Here is a 24,872-nt window from a genome sequence, read left to right as displayed (position 1 = left end):
ATATTCCCAGCAATGGAAAGGACTCAAACAAGAGATGGTGCAGGATACATTCCACAGGTAGATAATCATGGAAAACAAGGGGAGACCATGGTATAGATCGAAATTGTAAAATTTATATGTTAAAAAAGCAGGTAAGAATCGTACTCACAATAAGTACATAGAACATGTATACATACTGCACCGACACACTTTATTCGAGCAAATACCCAGTATGTACCTGGCAGATACCTGGAATGCGCCGCTCCTCACCTCTGACAAGCCCCGTTGCATTTGCCTTCCCAGCCTGGGTTCATGCCTGGCTGACGGGCGGCTGATCTGTTAAATGATAATGATTAGGATTTAATAGGCTGCAATGCTTCGCGTGTCTACCAGATGGCATAAATTCATGAATTACTGCTGCGGCCAAGTTTATTCGAGCATTTGCCCGTTCTTGCCCGCAGCAGTAGCCTGGCGCGCGCCCGAGTGTGACGGGAGCGCGCCGAAGCAGCGGAAGAGCGCCCTCCGATCGGGGCGCTCTCCCTACCGCTACCGGGTCCGCCGGGTCCCCCGGAACCCCCTGCCGCCGTCCCGCAGATCGCGGGACACCAGGGCTCCCTCGGGGAGCCCTGGACGCGCGTGCAGGGGGCGCAGGCTCCCGAAGACGCGTGACCGCCGAGGGGCGGCTACTAGCAAGCCGGGAAATCTCCCGGCTTGCGGTACCGGCCACACTTTAATAAAGTGTGTCGGTAGTGTATAATGCAGTATACTGCTGCGGCCGAGTTTATTCGAGCATTTGCCCGTTCTCGGCCGCAGCAGTTACCTGGCGTGCGCCAGAGTGTGCCGGGCGCGCGCCGAAGCAGCGGAGGAGAGGCCCGCCGATCGCGGCTTCCCCCTCTCCTCTCCGGGTCTGCCGGGTCCCCCGGAACCCCCTGCCGCCGTCCCCCACATCGCGGGACACCAGGGCTCCCTCGGGGAGCCCTGGACGCGCGTGCAGGGGGCGCAGGCACCCGATGACGCGTGACCGCGCGAGGGGATGCCACTTGCAAGCCGGGAAATCTCCCGGCTTGCGGAACTGGCCACACTTCAATAAAGTGTGTCGCCAGTGTATATATATATACTGTGCAGTATTGCAGCCAGCGGGAATAAAATGCTTCAATCCCTGCCTGGAAAATAACCCAATGCACTCGGGCAGAAAACAGTCACAAACCTCAATACACCCGGGTATACCCGAATTCGTCGGACTAGCCGAGCTCGAATAAAGTGTGTCGCCAGTGTAAGGTTTTACTTGAGGCAGTAGAGTGCCGGACCAGTTGAAACGCTAACTGCTTCACCTCTCCGTGACTCCCGTCAGACCGCGATGGATAGCGTCTGACGTCACATCCGGTAAGGGACTGATGACTTCCGTTCAGGTAACCAGGGAAGCAGGCAGCAGGGCAACACAGCAACTCCGGCGCCTTCAATTCAGGAGCAGCTGTACAGACTTTGGACGGCTCTACACGTTTCGCTGTGCTAAGACAGCTTCCTCAGGAGCAAATGAGACCCCTAATGGGTGCACACCAATAAATAGTGTGTGTAATTTGTCCAATTAATGAATCTATCAATTTTCACACAGGTTCACCTAATTAAAGGTACATAACTCTGTGGTCAAAAACCACGCAAATTTATAACAATACATAAGTAAAATAAATGGCTTGTAATTCTGCCATAATGGCTTCAAAACATTGAGATAGTCAATTTGATAACTCATAGTGATTGGGAGAGAAGGAGAGAGAAAGAGATTTTGAGTTACTCAAGGGAATATATACTCAAGCAGTTTGAAGCAGTTTAAATAACTGATTCTCCATAGACGTTATGAAAGTCCTTGACGTGGACATGCAGCATGTCGTGTACCGGATGTGACGTCAGACGCTATCCATCGCGGTTCGATGGCAGTCACGGAGAGGTGAAGCAGTTAGCGTTTCAACTGGTCCGTCACTCTACTGCCTCAAGTAAAACCTTATGTGTACATGTTCTATGTACTTATTGTGAGTACGATTCTTACCTGCTTTTTTAACATATACATTTTACAATTTCGATCTATACCATGGTCTCCCCTTATTTTCCATGATTTTCTACCTGTGGAATGTATCCTGCAACATCTCTTGTTTGAGTCCTTTCCATTGCTGGGAATATTCTTACCTGCTGTCCTGATCCACATCTACCTGCTGTGTAGACAATGCTGTTTAAACACTGACCTGCTGTAAGTAGGCATTTTTATAGAGCCAAGACTCAACTATACCAACATTGTGTTGATTTACTGCACCATTATTATATGTTCTTTTTTCCTGGGGTGTTCCTGAGACCATTGCTCCCTTCCCACCCTGGATCGACATATTCTTGAAGGGAATCTGTACATATTCCCTGGAAGGTTGAGAAGTTTTTTGGGTTCGCCTTACAACTCACTATATACACATTGTTTATACTCCTTACCCACTTGTGTCACTATCATTGGTGTCTAGCGCCGTTTCAAATCACTTTCACGGGAATTTATGATAATCAGGCCTAAATTAGTACCAAGTACAGATAGCTTTCATGTGTATTGCACATTGATGTATGAGTGAATGGCAGGTATTTTAGCTGTTTAAGAACTCTCTGCTGCAACAATAAATCCTTTGCAGCTTTATTGGTCATTCGCCTATGTGAACCAACGGAAGGGGGGGGGGGGAAAGATTTTTTGAACAAAACAGACTCTTCCGAGTTTAAAGAATACAGGTTGAATTCTTTTTTTTTTTTAGTTCCTTTTTTTTTTTTTTTTTATTCCTTTTTTACTGTAAATGGTGATTTTCAATTTGGCCAAAAATACGTCGATTTTTTATTTTCGTGGCGGCTTTGAGTATCTATTGACCTTTTATATGAGACTCTAAATGAGGAGGTACATTATAGGCCAATATAGTATTAATGCAGACAAGGAAGCATAAATAAAATTATTTTACTTTAAAACTACTATACATTACATTGGTCATTAAGTAACATTAGTGTATGGTCACTTTGCAATGTCTTGCTCTGCAACAAAAATGTTCACCATTGTGTGGCAAATGTTTGCGATTGTCTGCAAATATACCCGTAATGTGTATGTGTAAGTGTGCCAGAGCCAGTTGAGCATTCATTGCGGTTTGTAGTGCTGGAGGAATTAATGGATCTGGTATCGGTAGTTCTGGGCCCTGCTGGCCTGCCCTAGTACCCTTTCATACAGAATGGTGGGCAATTGTGCAATGGATAGAAATAGCTAAGGCACCAGTGGACCTGGCTGGGGGAAGGTGTCAGCTGATTTTGAACACTTAGTGAGGTTGAGGCCTGTTGTTCATCCGGATACTCCTTCTCACTGCCACTGTGTAAAGTCACTCAGTAATGATCATCATTAGCCCTGTGCTGATTGTTGCTGTGGCGGAAACTGTATAGTCATTTCTTAACACTTATGCTCCATACCAGGCAGTACCTTTATTTTGATGTTATAGATATGATTATATTTAGACCTACACAATCTTTGCAACCTCAAAACCCAAACCTTCTGCAATAAATGTATTTATTTCTGTCAGTTGCAGTGCTATTGGAATAGTGACCTAAAGTATACAAAAATAGACAAAGAAGCCCCAATGCTACATCCAATATGACAAATGATTTAGTTCAATAACCTTGACGTGGTTGCAAGCTTAAAAGGTTTTGGCCAAAGGATTTAACTAAATGGCCCAACTTTGTAGAAGAAAAAACAGACAGTATTGAAATAAATCCTTTGTCCCTTTGGATGTGACATTGGGACTATTTTTTTGTCTATTGTTGTATACATTAGTTCACTATCCCAATAGCAGTCCAATTGCAACAAATAAATATTTATAATGCAGTGGGTTTGAGTTTTGAGCTTTCTAAGGCTGTGCTTACAGTGCCGGCTACAGCGATGCGACGTCGCGGAAAAACAAATGCATTGCCGCCGTCGCGTGAGTTTATAGTAAGCGCGACGCGATGGATTGGGAGCGATCTCTGGAAGTCATCTCTATTTGATTTTCCAGCGACCGTCGCATCGCTGTCACCGGCACTCTAAGCGTAGCCTAAGACTGTGTACGTCTAAATGTAAATTGGTCAAAAGAAATTGGGTGGTCTGTGACCCCTCCTCCTTAATTTTAATCTCATCCATCCCACTTTTAATTAGTAGGACCTGATATACACATGTCAATAACTAGTCTATTGAGAGATTTCTTCCTTCAGGAGAGAGGTGGAGAGAACATTTACTATTGCCACAAGCATGGGAAGTATATATTATTTCTGGAACCTAATTTTTTAGATTTTCTTCTTTTTTTTTCCACTATATTTATTTGGGCACTTCTGTTTTTATTTTAAACCAATTTTAGCTGCACTGGAGCTCATACATAGCACATATAGAGCCTCTTAATGTTAACCCTTCAGGCACCATATACATGTAATGCACCCTATGCTGTTGGGTATAGTGTTGTTTTTTTTACTCTTCAACCTATGCAGTGGAAGAAATACTAAAGACAGTAGAAAATTGGCAGTGTAGGAACCTGCTGAAATGGGGTTACCTTGACGTGATTGCAGGCTTGAAATGTTTTGGCCAACGGATTTAAGTAAATGACCGTACTTATGAGTAGAAAAAACAGATAGTATTGAACGAAATAATTTGTCATATTGGATGTAGCATTGGGGCCTTTTTGACTGTAGATATGATTATAGACAGTCATACTGGCATTACATCCACTAGCTGTGTGCACACACTTTGTCTTAGCCCGGTAGAGTTTCATTACCACACGCAGAAACTACACCACAGTATCACTCCAATGGGCTACTAATAGTGTGCATCTGCATGTCTGTACTTTATTTATGGTATTTGAAAGATTTCAAGCTAATTTTGTGAAGAGGCCACTTTTCTCGCCACAATATACAATACATAATTAGTTATGCTAACACTTGGTAATTTTTTTCAAATGTTGACACATCAGTGCAAAGGCTTCTCACTACTTAAACCCTTAAACAGTTAGAGACCAAAACAATGAAATGATGCATTAACGGCCAAATTTACACACATCTGGATCTTATCCATGTATGCTGTATCCTTTGTTATGCTTATAAACAGAGATAAGTGTAGATGGGAATATATTCTTAGTTTTATCTTTCAGCTTTCTATGTGGATAACATGAGTGCCAGGTTTCTAATAAATGCCACACCTGTTTAATACAATCGAATGTCGAAAAGTAATTTTCTACCTAATAATTACAAAATCTGATATATTCATTAACTGAAATATTTAAAAACCAATGAACTACATACTGGCAATACCTCAAAAAGAGCCCTTTTCAGCCTTCAGCCTATCAATCTTCTCCTGCAACATAGAGAAGTGCATATAGATGGAACAGTACCTGAATCTCCAGAATGTGTCATGGAACAAATACTACCTTTCATCCACGGCAGTGGACATTACCAAACATTGCAGCAGATATATACATTAGTGTCAATGCTGTGTGCATCTCCTTCTGTGTTCCAACTCCTACTGATCTACAAATCCTAACTCTTGTTTAATCACTTACAAAACTGGATGTCACTTGTTATCAACTTATGCTAACTGGTGTAGTGAGCAGACTCCCAATGTGAGCTTGTTAAACTGGTTTATATAGGGCACACAACCAGAGCAAACATGGACAGACCAATTTAGCGAGGGCATATAAAATGGCCACAATAGTAAAGTAAATCCCGGCCCTGGAAAGCTTAGAATTTAAGTGGTATGTTGGTAGATTTACAGAGAGAGTGCAAAAAAAAAGTATTGGTAAGTCCCCCTGTGGGTATAAGTAGTCAGGACTGGAGTACAGACTTGTTTCAGAAAGTGTGTTTTTAGATTTGACCTGAAGGTGGGGAGAGGTGATTGAAGTATACTGAGGACAAGACAGAAGTGCTATATGTTTGAGCACAATATATATTTACGTTAACAATCTCAGTTGTACAGTATTTTACCTCTCATGGAGAACAGTAAAGAATAGGAGGGAAATCCTGATATTTCTGAGGAGGAGAGGAGGGAGGACTAGATTCCCAGCCAACCATGTACCACTGAAGTGATGCCATTGGCACCTATACCATATATAGTAATATTACTGTATATGATACCAGGAACTATAATGATTAATCTTTTATGGCTCTTATGAATCACAACATTAGGGATCAAATGGTGAGGTATATCCCTTAATGTATCCTTTGAATAACCCTGAAGGGTTTTGCATCATGAATTAGACAGCTGCCAGTGCATCCAGCCAATTGTTTTAGATTTGTTACAGGGATAGGGGACTTATGACACTTCTCTAAAATGACAAAATGTTATAGGCAGAATTGTTCCCTTTATAGTGAGATTTAAAGTTTGATTCAAGAAACGGAAAAACAGCATCATTTTCTTAGTAAAAATTATTTCTACTTCACATGCAAAAAACTCACAAAGTGCTGGCTACAAAACCATAGAGGAAGCATAATAATTAAATCTTTATATTTTCCACTAGACATTTGAAATGATTATCATTATACATTAAAATAGTTGATCAATGTTCTTAACTGACTCTAAATACAGTAGGCATCAAATGCTTTCTATTAAATGTTTTATACTAGCATGCAAGACAGAAGAGTGCACATTATCATTTTTATGCTGTCCATGGTTCTGAAAAGGATGCACTGCATGGGAAAGTGCATATACCATACCGATGTAGCCACGTGTATATATCAGCTGCCGCAGAACATGTACTGATGCACAGAGTGCAAAGAGTTGACCCTCCACGACACAGTGCTTGGCAGGGGATAATGGCCAATCGGGATTCACAGCCGGCGTCCCTGCTTCTGAATAGGACTCCTGCCGTGTGAATCCTACCGGGTGATGTGACCGGGAGATTTAAACAATGCAGGGAGATACTAGCACCCCATGCCGGGGCCTGTGACGCGGGAAGCAGATGGTCACCAAGGCTGAAATTAATGCAGTTCAGCTCTGGAGACCCCCTGCTGCAATACTGTGTTATTAAAATAAAAGCAGTGTTATTGCCTGTTAGAGGCGCGCAGGGAGAGTGACTGATTCTGTCTATTCTTACTGCGCGTCTCTTCCAGACTGATGCAGGCCGGAAGGATTCCACAGCGGGAGTCCCATTCAGAAGCAGGGACCCCCAATGTGTTAATCCTGATTGTCCATTTGTCTCCTTACTGGGACTCCGCGACCACACAGGATTAGAAACATGCCCATAGCAGATTTTGCAAGGGTCGCGCGACCAACCATGTGGCTACATCGCTACAGATGTAGCACGATTTATTGTTTTCTGGCACCAGAGCAAGCTGAGTGACTGCTACCATGGGTGTCCCCGTGCCGGAGGAATATAGCTGTGTGCGGTCTGATCTAGAAGCATGGACCCCCCATTGCAATGTCGCAGCAGCACTATCTTCGGAGTCGCGGCTTTAAGCTTTTTAAGCAGAGACAGAGCTAGAGACAGTCTCACTACATACAGTATGTACAGTATGTTTTTCTTTCCATACAAGCAAAAAGCTTGTTCACTACAAACTTACAAAGCCTGAACATTCATTCTATACAAACTTGCATTACAATTTCATTTGTCCTAACAAATAATGCAAGAAACATCTGTACATTTAGACTTCATAAACTGATGCTTATTGTTTAAATTTTTGACCCTGTGGTCTAGACAGTCTCGCTTTACATTAACATGAGGGATACAATATTGTATATAACAATACATATGTATATGCATACAATATAATGTATATCCAGAGAAATAACAAAATACAATACATGAACCTTTCATAAATATTAAAATAGTTTTACTGATGTGTCCTGTGTCTGAATAACTGGATGCAAGATCAATTACCCTAAAATGCAGTCTGTCTATTGGGTTAAATAATATAGGTGATTATATAAAAATGTATAAATCATATTAAAAATAGTCAAAATAAAATTAGAGACATTCATTCCAAAAAAAAAAAATCTATCAAGACTTAAGGAAACATTTTTATTAACATCAAACGTGCAAAATGTTTGGGAGTAGTCTCCCACGTGCAACCTTAATCCCACGGTGCTTTCTCATTAAATGATAAATAATAATATTTGTTATTCATCAACATCAATCTTCATATAGTATTGTTGGTGATTCCACGAGAAAACACAGTATGAAGGTTTTTACGCGGAAAACCCATAATTCTACATTTGTAAACCTACACTATGTAGTCCATACCTAATATTCCTTATAATAATTGTATGTAATTAATAACTAGCCCTGCAGTGCATGCAGAGCTGTACATAGGCATTTTCAGACACAAGTCCTGGCCATGTAGAGCACACAATCTACTTTTGGTGTCTGCAGAACAATATACAGTAAATAAATAAGATGACTTGGCCGAAAGTCACAAGGATGCGACAGTAGAATAAGACAGAGGGCACCAACTCCAAAGGTAGATTGACGTTACCACGCTACTCCTCCCCATTTTACAATGGATATCAATAATGTTATATAGGTCTTCTAAGGTTTGAGGAACAAACTCTAATATACAATAGGCTTCTCTAATAGAGATGTGAAAAACTTTTGCACAAAAGAAAAGAGGTCTAGGACATAGCATGCATCTAAGCCTTAGTCTTCCTTTCATTCTCTGCCAAACTGGCTCATTCAAATAACAAGGGAGTACACCAGCACCAAAAATGTAACAATCGCACAAGTTGCCAGTGCCACCAGTTATCAATTTAACATTAGTAAGTCCTGGACAGGTGAAGAGTTAAATGGACTGGTTGAATGAGTCACTAACATAACCACAATGTACACAGACCTACATTGGGCTGGTTTATTTGACCACTTTTAGAGGCATGCAATACTTATCATACTATAACGTTGTTAAGAGAACTGCTTAAGTGACATTTTAATTGATACACAGAGGGTAAATTGGCAAATCTGTTTACTTTGTGCAATAGCATTCAGTGAGACTTTTAAGTGACTTTATTCTGAAAAAATATGCAGAAATTAATATTTTTATAATATATTATCATATAATATTTTATTTCATAGTATTGTGCCTTTCTTGTCTCTGGGTCTATTTAATACTATTGATATCTATGATTTACTATTGCCTTATGGTTTTTCACTATTTCTTCAATTTTGTGTAATGCATGCCCTTGTTATAGTCACAAGTGGAATGTATTTGGTTTATTTCTATTGATAAATAAAATGTTCTCCTCTTGTTAATTTATTTTGTGTTTTGTCTGTTTGTCCACTTCTGATTGGGGTAGCTTATTTTATTTGATTGATAATTTGTTATTGTAGGATGCACTATGTGCTCTACTCATCAATTCGTGCTGCCCCTTTTTTAGTTTTTTTACATACACTGGCGACACACTTTATTCGAGCTTGGCTAGTCCCACGAATTCGGGTATACCCGGGTGTATTGAGGTTTGTGACTGTTTTCTGCCCGAGTGCATTGAGTTATTTTCCAAGCAGGGATTGAAGCATTTTATTCCCGCTGGCTGCAATACTGCACAGTATATATATATATTGCATTACAATTCATGAATTTATGCCATCTGGTAGACACGCGAAGCATTGCAGCCTATTAAATCCTAATCATTATCATTTAACAGATCAGCCGCCCATCAGCCAGGCATGAACCCAGGCTGGGAAGGCAAATGCAACGGGGCTTGTCAGAGGTGAGGAGTGGCGCATTCCAGGTATCTGCCAGGTACATACCGGGTATTTGCTCGAATAAAGTGTGTCGGTGCAGTACTGTGATGTCTCAGTCCCAGCGTAGGATCTTACTGTATGTCCAGATCATAGGCAGGAAAACTTAGCATTTGTGCACAGGAGGGTTGATTTACAAGGTATACATCAGGAACAGGATTAACTCATAACATAAAACAGAAACAAAAGACCTAACTCCTTTCAGGAGTTCTGACTAATACAGCTTAGTCCCTAACTAACAGTGGGAGAACTAACCTCTTTCCCCACTTTACACACTGTACCTGCAGCTTTCCCCTTGCAGTCTCTCACAGGGCTGTCTATGTACAGCCGCGGCCGCTTTTATTTTAACACATCTTAGTTATTTTCTGGTGACTTTTTCAGAATGCCACGTGCTTGACCGCGATTATGCCTCATTCATGCCGTATTCATGCCGCATTCATGCCGGCCGTCATCTGTGCTTGATCTGTTTAATGATAATGGTTCGGATTTTATTGGTTGCAATTCTTCGCTTATCCGCAAGATGGCAGATATTCATGAATTGTAATAAATTCTAACGTACAGTACTATACATGCGCTTCAGTAAAGTGTCGACTTGCAGGTGTACCACAGTGGTCCATTGTGAATTGACCTTGGTACTGAAGAAGTTACAACACTGAATCTATTTAGGCGTTTCATATTAAAAACTTAATGCAAAGTGTCTGGTGTTCTACTCTATTGTCCAGAGAGGTCCAGAGAAGAGTACACCACTGTAGTCCGTGTCCAAAATACCTGACATAACGTACGCTTATTTAAAATGGTCAGCAATTAGTGCAGCAGATGATAAGATGGCCACAGTTGGTCAAATTTATCAATATTTTATCAAAAATTATGACTTTTACAAATTTTCACCAGATGCTCGTTTGTGGAAGTGTGCAATAAGGAAAAAGTTATGTATCGATCCGTGTTTTTTTCGTATTGATCCCGGTGTTAGAGGAGGGTATTGGTGTGTTGCGTCTGAATTTTCCAGTATCTTTGATCATGGAGACTTCACAAGGCGAAAGGTCATGGTAAAACCAACTAAGAATCGCCAGTCTCAGGCAAGCAATGCGCCAGCGCCAGCACCAGCACTGGCTTCCAATAACGGTCCGACCGTCAGTGAAAAGCTGGTGACCGGCAACCCTTGCTGTCTGTCCCCGTCTGGATACCTGCAGCCTGAGCAGGATTTCACGTACAGATACCAGCAAGCTTGCATGTACCAAAACGATTTCCAGCCTCATCAGCTATCAGCTACAGGTGTAGCAGGCCCGCTGTCACCTGTCAACTACGTGTATAATCAAGAATACGGGACTTGCAGTGGCTCGGCGCCATCCGATAGGCAAAGTCTATGGTGAGTACAGCTGCCATATTTTATTCTTTTTTTAACATATCAATATCAATGCACAGTCATCACATCTAGGCGCATGGGTGTATGTGAACAAGAGACGCCCCCCGAGAAAATTATTGTTGGGACTGACCGAGGGGACTGTGGGGACTGACTAATTTGAACCAACCATTACAGTAATACTTTTATTTTTCCTCAGAAAAGAAACTTTGTCATCAGGCGGGAAACGACAAATGGAGGGATTTCGATGGATTGCTGAATCTGCACATTGCTGAATACGGAGGCAACAATTTAGTGGCAGTGCCATTTTTATTGATTAGGATAGAATAACGGTGAGCTTTATAGAAAACTTGAAACAGTATGCTCTTTTTTTATACAGTATACAATACTTTTTAACATACTGTACTGTATAATAAACCCCAAAAAGAAAAAGTATGCATTTATTCTACATGTATTAAAGTGTATATTCTATACCCGTACAGTACAGTATGTATTGTTTTAATTCTGTTTTGATGTAATGCGCATGCCTGATGGAACTGTACTGTACAGTGTGTTCTAGATACACTGTATTTTGTTATAAAAGGAGACATAATGAAACAATTTAAAACAATCAACATATTTTTTATTGGTGGAGTAAGTCAAAAAACATTTATGGAGTACTGTAGGTAAAAACATTTATTTATGAATGCAATTTAAAACAAACAACATATTTTTTATTGAAGTACAGCAAGTCAAAACATTTACAGGTGTATGGTGCAAGTAAAAACATTTATTTAGGAATGCAATTTAAAACAAACAACATATTTTTTATTGAAGTACAGCAAGTCAAAACATTTACAGGTGTATGGTGCAAGTAAAAACATTTATTTAGGAATGCAATTTAAAACAAACAACATATTTTTTATTGAAGTACAGCAAGTCAAAACATTTACAGGTGTATGGTGCAAGTAAAAACATTTATTTAGGAATGCAATTTAAAACAATAAACAAGTAAAAATGAATCACGCAGCGAATTCAATCCCCAGCAGTGAGTCCTTCCAGGGACGATGCCTTGTATGCCGCAAAATGTCATTGATGGAGTCTCTCACGATTTTCATCAAATGATCTGTAATGGAATAATAGCGCCGCAATTCCTCCACAATAGTCTTTTTTAAATTTTCAGGAAGAGCCCTTTTGACGCGATTCCCTTCGTAGTTTACATTGTGGGCCCATCCGCAGTACACCTCGTAGGTCACATGATGCTTGAAAATGTACATGGCATGTTTCTGGGCTACACCACCACTTGCAAACCTATACTTCTCCCTGAGTGGCTGGGACAGCTCGCGCAAGATGATGTCGGGCACCGTTTCAATGCAAGCGTGTGGGTGGGATTCTGGGAGCGGGTGTGCTTCTGGAAGCGCGTGTGCTTGTTGCGGCGGGCAAAGGTAGGTGGTCTGTGAGGATGCTTTCCTCCTCCTGTCTTAGTCGCCTTGTCTCCTGGTGTGGTCTTGACGGGGTTGTCATGTCATCCTCGTCAACGGCATACATGAACACATTCTTCTGATGGAGGGGGTGCGCTTGCTGATGGAAGGTTGAAGGCCCCATCCATCCCATCCATGCCACCCTCCTGCTCCTGCGGCCGACATACAGGGGCAGGAACTCCAAGCCAATTATGTATCCCGCTATGTCTGTCTCTATCTTCTCCATGTGCTTATCCATCTTCTCCATCCGTTGATCCATCTTCTCCATCCGTTGATCCATATTTAGCATGGTCTCTAAAGAAGATCTATCTTTACCAGCATACCAGAGTTCTCAGGGATATTGACACTTAACTCATTCAGCATGTGGTTTAACGAGCTGGATCTTGTGCATGGGGTGCTGTGGACATCTGAGTGGATGGGTGCTGTAGCGGATGAAATACCTGTAGGGGTTCCCTGGAGAGAAGCAGCAGCGTCGTCGGGGAGGAGTGTACGAGAAGGTGCACTGGGGCTTCCCTGGAGAGAAGCGGCAGAGTCGTCGAGTGCAGGATAAGGTGTCCTGGAGGTGTCCTGCAGGCGCAGAACTGTGAGAGCAGGCTCGGGAAGACAAAGCCAACCATTTGAAAATGAATGGTTTGTGAGAGGTGTCGATAAGAAGTTGAAATCCTTGAGCCTTGTGTGTGTGCGGAGGGGAGGGGAGGGGAAGATGTATGAAGGATTACAGTACCTGTAGTTCAAAGACATATTTTCAACAGGTGAGCATAATGTTTTGATCCCCACACCCCCAAATAAAAATCATAGTAATATGCCACCCACATCATAAAGCATGTCTAGTGCCGCATTAAAAAGCAACAGTTCTGAGTGATTCTCATAATATCCACAATTGCTATGCAAGCCCATGTTGATAAACGAAAAAAATATATATTTGTAAAACTTGATTCTCAGAACAGCAAGAATTGTTATGCAGGCACATCACATGTTGAGAAAAGAAAAAACAAAAAAAAATACTTTTATTTTCAGACCACTGTAGAACTTCTAATTGAATGGGAAGTTATACACGCATGCGCATTAATAATCCACAAGGTCCCAGATCCCAAAGAGAATTACACGCAGGCGCTGAACTGTGAGAGCAGGCTCGGGAAGACAAAGCCAACCATTTGAAAATGAATGGTTTGTGAGAGGTGTCGATAAGAAGTTGAAATCCTTGAGCCTTGTGTGTGTGCGGGGGTGGAGGGAAGCTGTATGAAGGATTACAGTACCTATAGTTCAAAGACATATTTTCAACAGTTCAGCATAATGTTTTAGATCCCCACTCCCCCAAATAAAAATCACAGTACTATGCCACACACATCATAAAGCATGTCTAGTGCCGCATTAAAAAGCAACAGTACTGAGTGATTCTGTGTATGCAACCCCATGTCGATAAACGGAAAAAAAAAATCAGACTTGAACTCCTAATTGAATGGGAAGTTATACACGCATGCGCATTAATAATCAACAAGGTCCCACGCGCAGGAATGTAAGGCCCGCTCGGGAAGATTCAAGCCAGAAAGCCATCCATTACAAATGAATGGTGTGGGAGAGGTGTAGATAAGAAGTTGAAATCCTTGAGCCTTCTGGGCGAGGGGGAGAGCGTTGTATAATGGATTATCAGTTCAAAGAAATGTTTTGAAAACATCATCATAATGTTTAATGCGCCGAAATGTGATACTGTAACACGCCTATGCATTTCAACAATGTTCAAATGAGACATACTGTACAGTACACACATGAGCATAATATAAAAACAGTATGAAAAGAAGTAAAAGTATTGATTACTAAATAATGCATATAGAAATGTGATCATTTTATAGTCGAAGAAGACGCAACGTTATATTTTTGTAATACTGTATAAATCTTCCAATTTACAATTACTGCGCGCGCACACACAGACTTGCAGAAAATGTACGGCTGTACTGTAGGGTGAATTGCTATTAGTCTTTTAAGACAACAGCTCGCGATCGCCCGCCTGAGTTTTTAGACGGTACTGCAGTATTGCGGCCAGCACTAAAAATCCGAGCGCTAACATATCACTAACATATCGCAAACCGCTCCGGATAAAAACAAAACATACTGCATCTGGCCGTGGTTATCAGAGCGACGCGGCTACTGCCGCATTAGGATAAAGGCGGCCGCAGCTGTATGTGCCTTCAGATCAACACAGCAGCAGCACAGCAAACTGACTGTCTGTGCTGCCTTTTACATGGTACCTGATTAATTAAGGCTCAGGTCTGAGGAAAGGAACACACCCTGGAAGGTGCTGGGTCCTATGTACCTCCCCTCAAACACCTTCTGCTTCAGTACATCAAAATACATATATATTTTTTAGCTTATTTGAAATATGGGATCACCTTGAGGTGAACTGCGGCACTCCAAGTGATGTGGACCCTCCGGCTCCATAGACATTTAATATTGACATTCCCTACAATAAATATTGTCCAAGAGAGACAATGTAGCCACTGACTCAAAGCATAGAAAAAGCAGTGCACAGCCAGAATAAGGGTCCCAAAAAATACTTTTAATGTACTTTATTAGAACATAGTTAAAAATAGGAGAAATACAGCCCTCCTACATGTTTCATACGGCTAGTACTTTATCATACTTGATAAAGTACTAGTCGTATGAAAGGCGTAGGAGGGCTGTATTTCTCCTATTTTTAACTATGTTCTAATAAAGTAAAAGTATTTTTTTGGACCCTTATCCTGGCTGTGCACTGCTTTTTTCTATGCTTCAACACTGGATTCAACTGCAGCGGTTGGCATGCCACAAAGATTTTCCTGGAGTGGGCAGCTTCTACCTATACCCTGACTGAAGATTTTATTCCTGGAAAACACCCCCAATGAGGTTTTGATCAAGTGTGGGGCACCACACTTTCTTCAATCCTTCAGGGGACATCTGTCAATTTTGCATTTCCAAGGTATCAGGACTGCTTATATGCACATTACCCACATTGGATTTGTTTTGTTATATCCTATACTATTGTTTGATCCAGTTGCTAGAACACTCACATAACCTTTTTAGCCACCGAGTCGGCCTTATTCCGACAATGTGTGACCTAATTATGAGATGACATTGCAGCTTAAAATTGGAAGACTGTTAAACCCTCTTTGTTTTTCCTTACATGTACTAGCAAAGGTTAAAAAAAGATATCGGGACGTGGTGGGTCCTGGGAGCTTTTGAGTGCCGAACGTGAGCTCCAGAGGAACCTTTGTTTTATATTTATATTGTAAGCTATGCAGGACCGGGATTCCCTAATTCATTTTGTCTACTTTCTATTTAAAGTACTTGTGTAACATTGTATATTGGCTCCCTGTACTGTCTGTTTTAGAACTCTGTAAAGTACTATATAAATAAACATATACATACATGGTAAAAAATGTAAATTTTTCTGCTATATTTTGAACAGGGACGTAGCTATAGCCTGGGCCGCCCAATTATGTTGGGAGATCTGATGATGATGATGAGGGGGAGAGCTGATGATGGTGATAAAGGGGAGAGCTGTGGAGAGATGAGTAGGGATGTTGAGAGAGAGGATCAGGGAGTGGATGGGGGTAGGGAGAAAAAATAATTGCAATCAGTAGTATCTTATATTAGAATGCTGATTTATTTAAAGTGTATGGTTAATTTTCCACAATTTTGGAGAAAAAAGCACAATAATATTTGAGAAATAAAAGCTATTGAATGTCATTGTGGATGGGTGCAGAGAGGTTCCCACCCTCTACTTTATCCAGTGGCGGATTTCCCATTAGGCCCGTTAGGCGTAAAAATTTGGGGGCGGCAAAAATGACCGCCCCCTATACATTTTCCGCACTCTCTGGCCTATCAGACCTGATGGAAATGCACTTACTGTACATGTGGCGGCCGCCTCCTTGCCGCCACCCTCCTTCTCCATTTGAATACCAGCGTCAAATGACGTCACGTTCCCATGGCAACAAGACACCGTGCGCTGTCACGTTGGTGATGTCCGTGGCGTCATTTGACGCTGGGATTCGAATGGAGGAGGAGGGTGGCAGCAAGCAGTTATTTCTAACGATACCGATCACTATCGCAAGCGCAGAATGTGCATTTTCCAAACTGAAACTTACTAAGAGTTATTTGAGAAGTACTATGGGACAGGAAAGGCTAAGCAGATTGAGTTTACTCTCTGTTGAGAATGAGGCAGCGTGTCTTCTGAGAAATTATATGGATCACATCATTGACGTGTTTGCTGAACGAAAAGTGCGGAAACTGAATATCTGACTTAAAAATAAATGTCGAGTACGTGAGTAATCTATATTTTATATTTAATCTATATTTAATTTTGAATCTACAGAATACGTTGATTTTTAATGGGGCCCCGAAAAAATCTTTGCCCGGGGACCAGCTCATGTCTAACTACGCCACTGGTTTTGAGTAAATAATGCTTTGCTTTTAGGGGATAATTGTATATACTCCAAAGTGGCAATTTGTACAGTTTTCAGTCAAAAATCCCCATTGACTTCATGCCGCTTTGAAGTCAATAGAATGACCCCTATATTTATTTGTGGGCTTTTCTATTTTCTTTCAGCATTTATTGGGTAGAATACTCTTTCGTTATAACATTACTTTAAACTTGAACACTGGGACCCCAAGGACCTATGTTTGGAATATAGTACTTCTCATGTATCCATAACACTAAGTGTAATGGCACTCCAGGGACCCCATGATGTAGTGGCTACGTCATGCCCTTTTTGTGCCTATTTTCATGGGGAGATCCCGCTGGGATGAGAACGCAATCTGACATACAGGAAAAATGGAAGAGGACTACTCTTCAATTTCCAGGCTAAGTGATACCGTGATCATGTGATAGGTTTGAGGAGCCCACTCTGGTGACTTGACTCCTCCTGCGCCCAAAGGGTTAAAAAAATAAAACCAACACTCAACTTCTGCTGCATACAGAGCACAGTTGCCTGCTCTTCATTCTAAGCAGAAGTACTATCCTTAGAGCTGGAACACATTCTCAAGGGCAAAAAGGACAAGATGCAGTAATACCAAATAACTGCAGCTAAACTTAACACCCAAGCTGAAACAAACAAAACTGATATGCAAAAAAAAGAAGGGGAAAAGCCAGAAAAAAAACTTGTATTTTGTATTCCTTCTGTTAAGATACGTTACTTTAGGAGCTTTTGAAATCTCACAAGTCTTGTTCAGATGTCATCGTCATGAATAATATTGGGGAGAGTGGCTCTTACCGATCTCATATGCTAGAAAGGATAAGTCACAAACACAATAAAGGAACCACTTAATCCATTGGAACAGCAAAAGAAGCCATCACAAAAAGCTAAGTAATTCAAGCTTTTGGAAGACAATATTGACGAAATATTGAAGTAATTGGTGATCCTACAAAATACCAATTAAGGGTGGAAAGAGTTTGCTGGACGTTTGGGGACATTTAGATTGTCCATGTCCAGTTCAGTCGCATACCTTAAGTGGGAAACGAATATGAGAACTTACAGATGCAGCAGCCGTTATTCGAACAAATCACGGAGCCGTTTTCGTGTGCGCTGCTGTATTCCACGCGGCATTAACGCGGCCAATCGCCCCAGGCACACGTGATTATCGCGGTTGCTTTGTTTGAATTTCATAGATTCTGTTTCTTTGTGTGCAATGAAATGCAATGAAAGGAATTAATTGTAATGTGTACAGTACTGTGCTACTGTGTCAATTTCAGGTGTTTAAAACCCAGAACACTAAAATGCCATTTTCTGCACTCGCGTCTAAAGGCGGTACGGTTGGAAGAAATCCCGCGCCATGATTTGGGTATTCCGAGGTATATACCGAGAGAAGTGTTCGAATAACGGCCGATGCATCTATACTTGAATGATGATGGGCAGTAACATACAGTATCAATTTGCTAGCAATGTGAATATATACTAGCACTTACTGAGCATCTACAATGTTGCCACCAAGAAACAGATTAATATAACAAGGGTTGAATACATTATCAGGATGATTTTATTGTCTGTGCCCAGTCCCGTAAAAAGTGACATCCCCAACCCCTGTGGAATAAAACCACTACAATATAAATAAAGGAGCCATTACTTAAGTGTACTGAGAATAAATCTTGTCGGTGAAGATTGAAGTGTTGTATACAGGCATACCCCGCATTAACGTACGCAATGGGACCGGAGCATGTATGTAAAGCGAAAATGTACTTAAAGTGAAGCACTACCTGTTTTCCCACTTATAGATGCATGTACTGTACGGCAATCATCATATACGTGCAGAACTGATGTAATAAACGCATGTATAACAGGCTCTATAGTCTCCCCGCTTGCACACAGCTTCAGTACAGGCAGGGAGCCGGTATTGCTGTTCAGGACGTGCTGACAGGCGCATGCGTGAAATGCCGTTTGACCATTGGGCGATATGTACTTACTCGCGAGTGTACTTAAAGTGAGTGTCCTTAAAGTGGGGTATGCCTGTACAGTGACTGTTTAATCTCTGCAGGCATCAACAATAGGAGGGAATTCTATATATTTGTATGTGATTTGGTGTGAATTTTCTCCTGCGCTATATGGATACTAGCGGATACTATAGATCTCTTCCCAATATTTTATTTGAACTGGGTTTATATTTTATAGTGTCTGAATAAAGTGATATTTTTAGATGTATAATATTAAGAGTATATGGATTTTGTGTCCATGGGTGAAGTGGATTCAGTATTCATCTTTTCTTTGCACTTTAATAAATAGAGATATATTGTTTATGAAGTTTCTATTATTTATTTGCTTTTCATTGCATATTTCATTTTTTTTTTTAGATGTGTAAGAGTGCTATTAATCCCTCTTACTTGTTGTTCTATTTCTATATACTGTATATTAATAACTGCTATGTGGGACTATTAAATGGTATTACAGTATTCTAGTGGGTATTAGCATACATCTATTGCAATTTTCTATCCCACATTCAAACCTAAAGAAAGATATGTTTATTCTGTTTAGTGCAAAAGTAATCTATATATATATACAGGTTTTTTTGTGACATACTGTCCGTTACTTACGACGCCAGGTTTTTCCCTGCATGCTTGCTTGCTTGAGGTGGCGGCCCATCACTGCACACAACCAATCCCTCCCCACTCCTGCCTGTTTCCCCGGCCCCCACATGGCTGAGCTCTACAGACCAGCTCCAAACAGATTGGAGCAGTTCTATCCCCCCACCCCCAGGTATAATTTTCAGAAGTGTGTGCTCTGGAAACCACCCCTTCCCCCCTAAATCCTCCTCTTTTTCTGTCCCCCTCCGCAAAAAGCTTTCAATAATGTCTAAATGTATATATATATATATATATATATATATATATATATATATATATATATATATATATAAACTATAGGTAGAAACAGACAACTATGTGACAAAGGTGAGGAATTTCTATTTTAATACACATAGCTTTTACAGTTATTAGCAGTAAATCTCTCCATTAGTAATTGAGTTTATAAAGAAGAAGCTATTGGCAGAATAATAAGCATCCCTTTATTATGGTAATAGATGTTAATGGCTGCAGTAATAGAATGAGGCAGTAGAGAACAGAAAAGTATAGGCAAATGTGTCAAGCAACAGGTTTCTACAATAAATGACTGGTGTGCAGAGATGGGCAAATTTGGTTTGCGGATTTGGCTCCTCAGTGGATCGGCCAGTTCTTTCGGTCCGTGAATTTCTACGGATCAATCTCAAAAAGAGCGATTTGCGTTTTGTGGATTTTTTACTGTTATTACCAATACACTCCGCGGATTCCACAACCCGCCGCATTCAATCCGCGGATTCAGCAATCCGTGCTGAATCCAACGGATTGCTGAATCCGTGGATTGGATTCAACAAATCCATCAACGGATTGTATCCAATGGCGGATTCTGATTAATCGGATTCGTCCATCTCTACTGGTGTGTGTGCATGTGTTAATTATTGGGAGTGGTGGGTTCTGTGTATTGGGGGAGTATTATGTGTATTGGGGGCTTAGTATGTGTACTGGAGTAAATGGGGTGGTTATGTGTATTGGGAGGGGGCTTAGTGTGTATTGGGGGAGGAAAGGGGATTATTGAGTGGGAGGAAGATGTGGGAGAGAGAGACGTGGAGGGTGGGGGTGGAAGAGAGACAGGTGGAGGTGTGGGGGGGAGAGAGAAGGGGGTTGTGTGGGGGGGTAGAGAGAGGTGTAAGAGATAGAAGGAGGTTGTTTTGCAAGGCCAGCGACACTGGTGGGGGTGGGGGTGGGCGCCGCGCAGTGGAAACTCTAGTCCCGGTAATGCTGTCTGCGGCCCTGGGTAGTGGCACCTCTTTTTTTTTTTTAATGTGTTGTATATAGCAAGTGTAAAGGGATACAAGATGTAAAGTTTAAATGCCTTTGAATAGACCTACGCTCTTGCTGAACATCAAAATTGCTTTTGATAAATAGAAACAAATGAATATATTTGTATTTATTGTGCCAGTTCCCTGTTTTGCTTTTGTTTACATTTAAAATGGTTCTGATGGCTTTTAATACATTAATAACAACTGGTAAAGCCAGGAAATAGTTGCATTATGCCAGCATATGCTGTAGTTCAGGGGTGCTCAACTCCAGTCCTCAAGCCCCCCAAACAGGTCAGGTTTTTAAGATATCTCAGCTTCAACACAGGTGGCTCAGAGACTCAGGGGCCTATTGAGGTAGCTTCGATAAATGACTTATCAACTGGAAAGTGCACTTTCCAAGCGATGTTGCATGTGTAGCTATTCAGAAAGCTTCGATAACATGGCAAAGTCGCTTGGAAATGGCTTCTTACCGATCATTAGCATTCTGGCTCTGACAAGACGGAAGCTCAAAAAATGTCCAAACTCGCATTTTTTGCTAGCAACTGCTCTTCAGGTAGCTTCGATATGCACATTGCGGTTTAAACTTGCCTATTCAAATCGGGTTACCAATGCGCATATGAAGGAGAACATTTTATTTTTATTACATAGGATTGAAGCCGGGGGGTCTCCGGAGCTGACCCGCGTTCATTTCAGCTCCCGGAACCCGCTGCTTCAATCGTATGTAATACAAATAAATGGCAATAAAGGGGTTAAATAGCAGTAATCCGGTTTGTTGGTGGTAGAGGTAATGAGTGAAGGTTATAGTTGCCCCAGGGTTGGTGTTTATACTTCCCTTACCTTAGCAGTTAAAACTGCTAAGGTAATGAAGGGGTTAACCCCTCCCACAAGGCCTAAATACTCACCCCGGGGCAACTACCCCCTTCACCTACCCCCTCTATCACCCCAGTATGGGGTGCCGATATCTTGTGCAAGTTTAATTCTCCTGTGTAACGTGGGTCGTGACCCGGGGCATTTAATCTTGCCGGAGAAAGCATCTGCGGCCTGCACTGGAGTTGAGCGACCCTGCTGTAGTTGTTATACGGAAGGTTACAAATAGCAAAGTGTTTTTCCAGGAATACATGCTACTAAGATACTGTAATCCTAAGGGCTGTTATATAGCGGCTGAGGTTAGTCAGCCTTTCTATAATAGGGCCGCGCGCGCACACGGCAGTGTGCGTGGAGCCAGCCAACAGGGGAGAAGATGGGGAAAAGAATGAATTTGCGCCGCTACCGGCGCTGTAATGTGTGTTTGTGTGTGTGTGGTGTGTGTGTGGTGTGTGTGTGTGTGTGTGTGTGTGTGTGTGTGTGTGTGTGTGTGTGTGTGTGGTGTGTGTGGTGTGTGTGGTGTGTGTTGTGTGTGTGGTGTGTGTGTGTGTCAAAATTAAATAAATAAAAATTATTTTTATTGTGCAATTTTTTTTATATTAAAAATATTATTTAATTTATTATTAACTCACACAATTTCTACACGCATACATAAACACACACATATACACATACACACACAGTACCTTCACTCACAGCATACACACAAAAAGCGCAGGAGAATTCACCGAATGAAGGGGATCCCAGGTGCAGACTAGTGCAGGTGAGTGGCGTCAGCAGGGCGCTTCCGACTCAACGCGTTTTGGCTGTTGTCGCTTCGCCAGCTGTATGCTGGTAGGGGACTAGTACTGTAGCATACCTGTAAAGTGTCCCATCTTTCAAGTGTCATACAATCTGGAGTTATCCAGGAAATGAAAATGAGAGGAACCTCAAGAGGACGACAGCACAGCATACGCATTGCCCTTGGATAGAGGAAATTGTATGTAGGCTACACTTTCTTTTCTTAATCCTTGTAACCTTCTTTTCATCCCTTTTTACATAACTACTGTTGTAGGATCATGGCACATGTACCTATAATGTTACTCGCTTAAACCTCTTACTCTTCCCCAGTTAAATACCTCTTCCTCCGGGAGCTCAGGCTTTGTAATCACACACCCTGGCTTCCTCAAAAGCTTTGCATTAGCAACTGAATGTTGGTGGCGGGGTCTGAAAAACAGTCTACCTAGCAGCAATGAATCAAACTACCATTGCAAGCATTATTCCTTTGCAACACACAAACAATTATTCTATTTTATATTATTCTATATTATTTCTATTCCTTTTGTTACTATCGTTGACCGACGATATTGAATTAAACCCAAGCCCTTCAATTTCCACTCACTTCCGCACTGCTGAAAATATCCCTTTACAATTCCCAAAAGGGCTAGCCGTTGTCCAGAATTTTTTTTTTGTGTGTGTCCAATTTAAAGTCTCGGCATTAAGACAATTTGGCGATATTAGAGAGTTTTGCAAAGTAGTATACAGTATTAAACGAAAGTGCAATGCACTTGGCAAATTGTCTGCAAACTCTGACTGGGTCGCGGCTTTTTTCTTGGCTAAAAAAGGAATCCCCCCCCTGACCCCCCTCTTTTAATATCTGTATCCCCGCCCCCCACACACACAATTGTTGGGAAAACGTAATAAATAATAAAAACTTTTTTTTAAAAGGACACTTTTTTGTATGGTTCGTGACTTTGTTCAAAAATTCCGCTGTAAAAACTGCTCCAGATTAAATAAATTAGGGGATAGTAATAAAAAGGTGGAAAAAGGTGTGCAGTACCATGTATATATTATTTTTAATTGCCTTTATAGCATATTCAACAAGCTAATTCTCTATAAATATAACCCTACTGGACTACTTACTTTAGATTTCCTTTATTTCTCTTGTTATATTTCATTATTGTGACCGTTTAGATATATTTCTGTACGTTTACTTTGTTTTATATTAGTATTCATTATTTTTGTTCCATACTGTATTTTTTATATTGGCATCAATAATGATGGAAGAAAATAGAATAAATTACCTTGAAAATAGCACTCTAGCTATAGCAAAAGTACAAAAAAATATTTATTACACATGCTATATCATATATAAAAACAATCACAAAATAAGGAACACATAAAAATGAGTAATCACAGGGTGAAAGTTTGCCAAGACACACAAAGATGTACAAATACCTAAATTGAGATTGAGAACCTGAACTGCGCCCTTAGAGAGTGGTAAAAATAAAAAGATTTGTACATCACTACAAAAATTGTGGGCTTCATTAAACCCCAATAACTTGCTTCATTGTGAAATCTTCCCGTTTTGAAAATAGTCCCAAGAAGACAGGAGGTGATTTTTTCTTTTATTTACCATACAGTACTGTATGTTGTGCATGCTAAAAGCCACCTGTCTTTTCACCCTTCGTATACATTATCTCTGTCTATAATTTGGATACTGTAACGTGTGTACAGTTATAGCCATAGCCTACAGTAAGTAAACCGGCTTCTAAATATTGAGATGGGAATATAACGGTTTAAAGCAGCAATACTACATTCCCTCTTTTTTTCTTATTTTTATATGTAAAGCATGTGACAATGCTCCTGCTCTTAAGCTGTCAAAATCCCGATTGCGTGCCTAACTAAATGGCCGCCTTCTATCCTTGTGCTACAGTCTGTGAAATGCTGAAGGAGTGGCTCAGTGAGTAAAGACCCTGGCACTGAGTTTGAAGCAAGGGAACGTGGTTCAATTCCTGGCGTCGGCTCCTTGTGACCATTGGGCAAGTCACTTTATCTCCCTGTGTCTCAGGCACCAAAAAGATAGCTTGTAAGCTCTATGGGGCAGGTACTGTGTCTGCAAAATGTCTCTGTAAAGCACTATGTAAAACTAGCAGCGCTATACAAGAACAAACAATTATTATGCTGCAGCTGATATCTAACATTATATTACTAAATGTATTACATTATTGTTACAGCTTTCAGACTAATAGATAGATATGTTGCTGTGTTCTAAACAGCACTGTTTGTGATACTTTGTTGCCAATGGTTAGAGTTCAAAAAGGTGTACAGCTGTATGTCAGAGCCTGTTTCAAAAGAGGAATTTAATGTGACTTT

At 41.0% G+C, this 24,872-nt stretch overlaps 1 protein-coding gene across 7 annotated transcripts in view; it reads right to left on the bottom strand.

The window, feature by feature from the left end:
- Positions 1 to 24,872, bottom strand: part of POU6F2 (POU class 6 homeobox 2) — a 536,643-nt gene that overhangs the window by 106,701 nt on the left and 405,070 nt on the right. The window lies entirely within an intron of this gene.

Source organism: Ascaphus truei, chromosome 2 (genome assembly GCF_040206685.1).
Source record: "Ascaphus truei isolate aAscTru1 chromosome 2, aAscTru1.hap1, whole genome shotgun sequence".
NCBI classification, from domain to species: Eukaryota; Metazoa; Chordata; class Amphibia; order Anura; family Ascaphidae; genus Ascaphus; species Ascaphus truei.
This window is presented reverse-complemented; position numbering and strand designations above follow the sequence as displayed.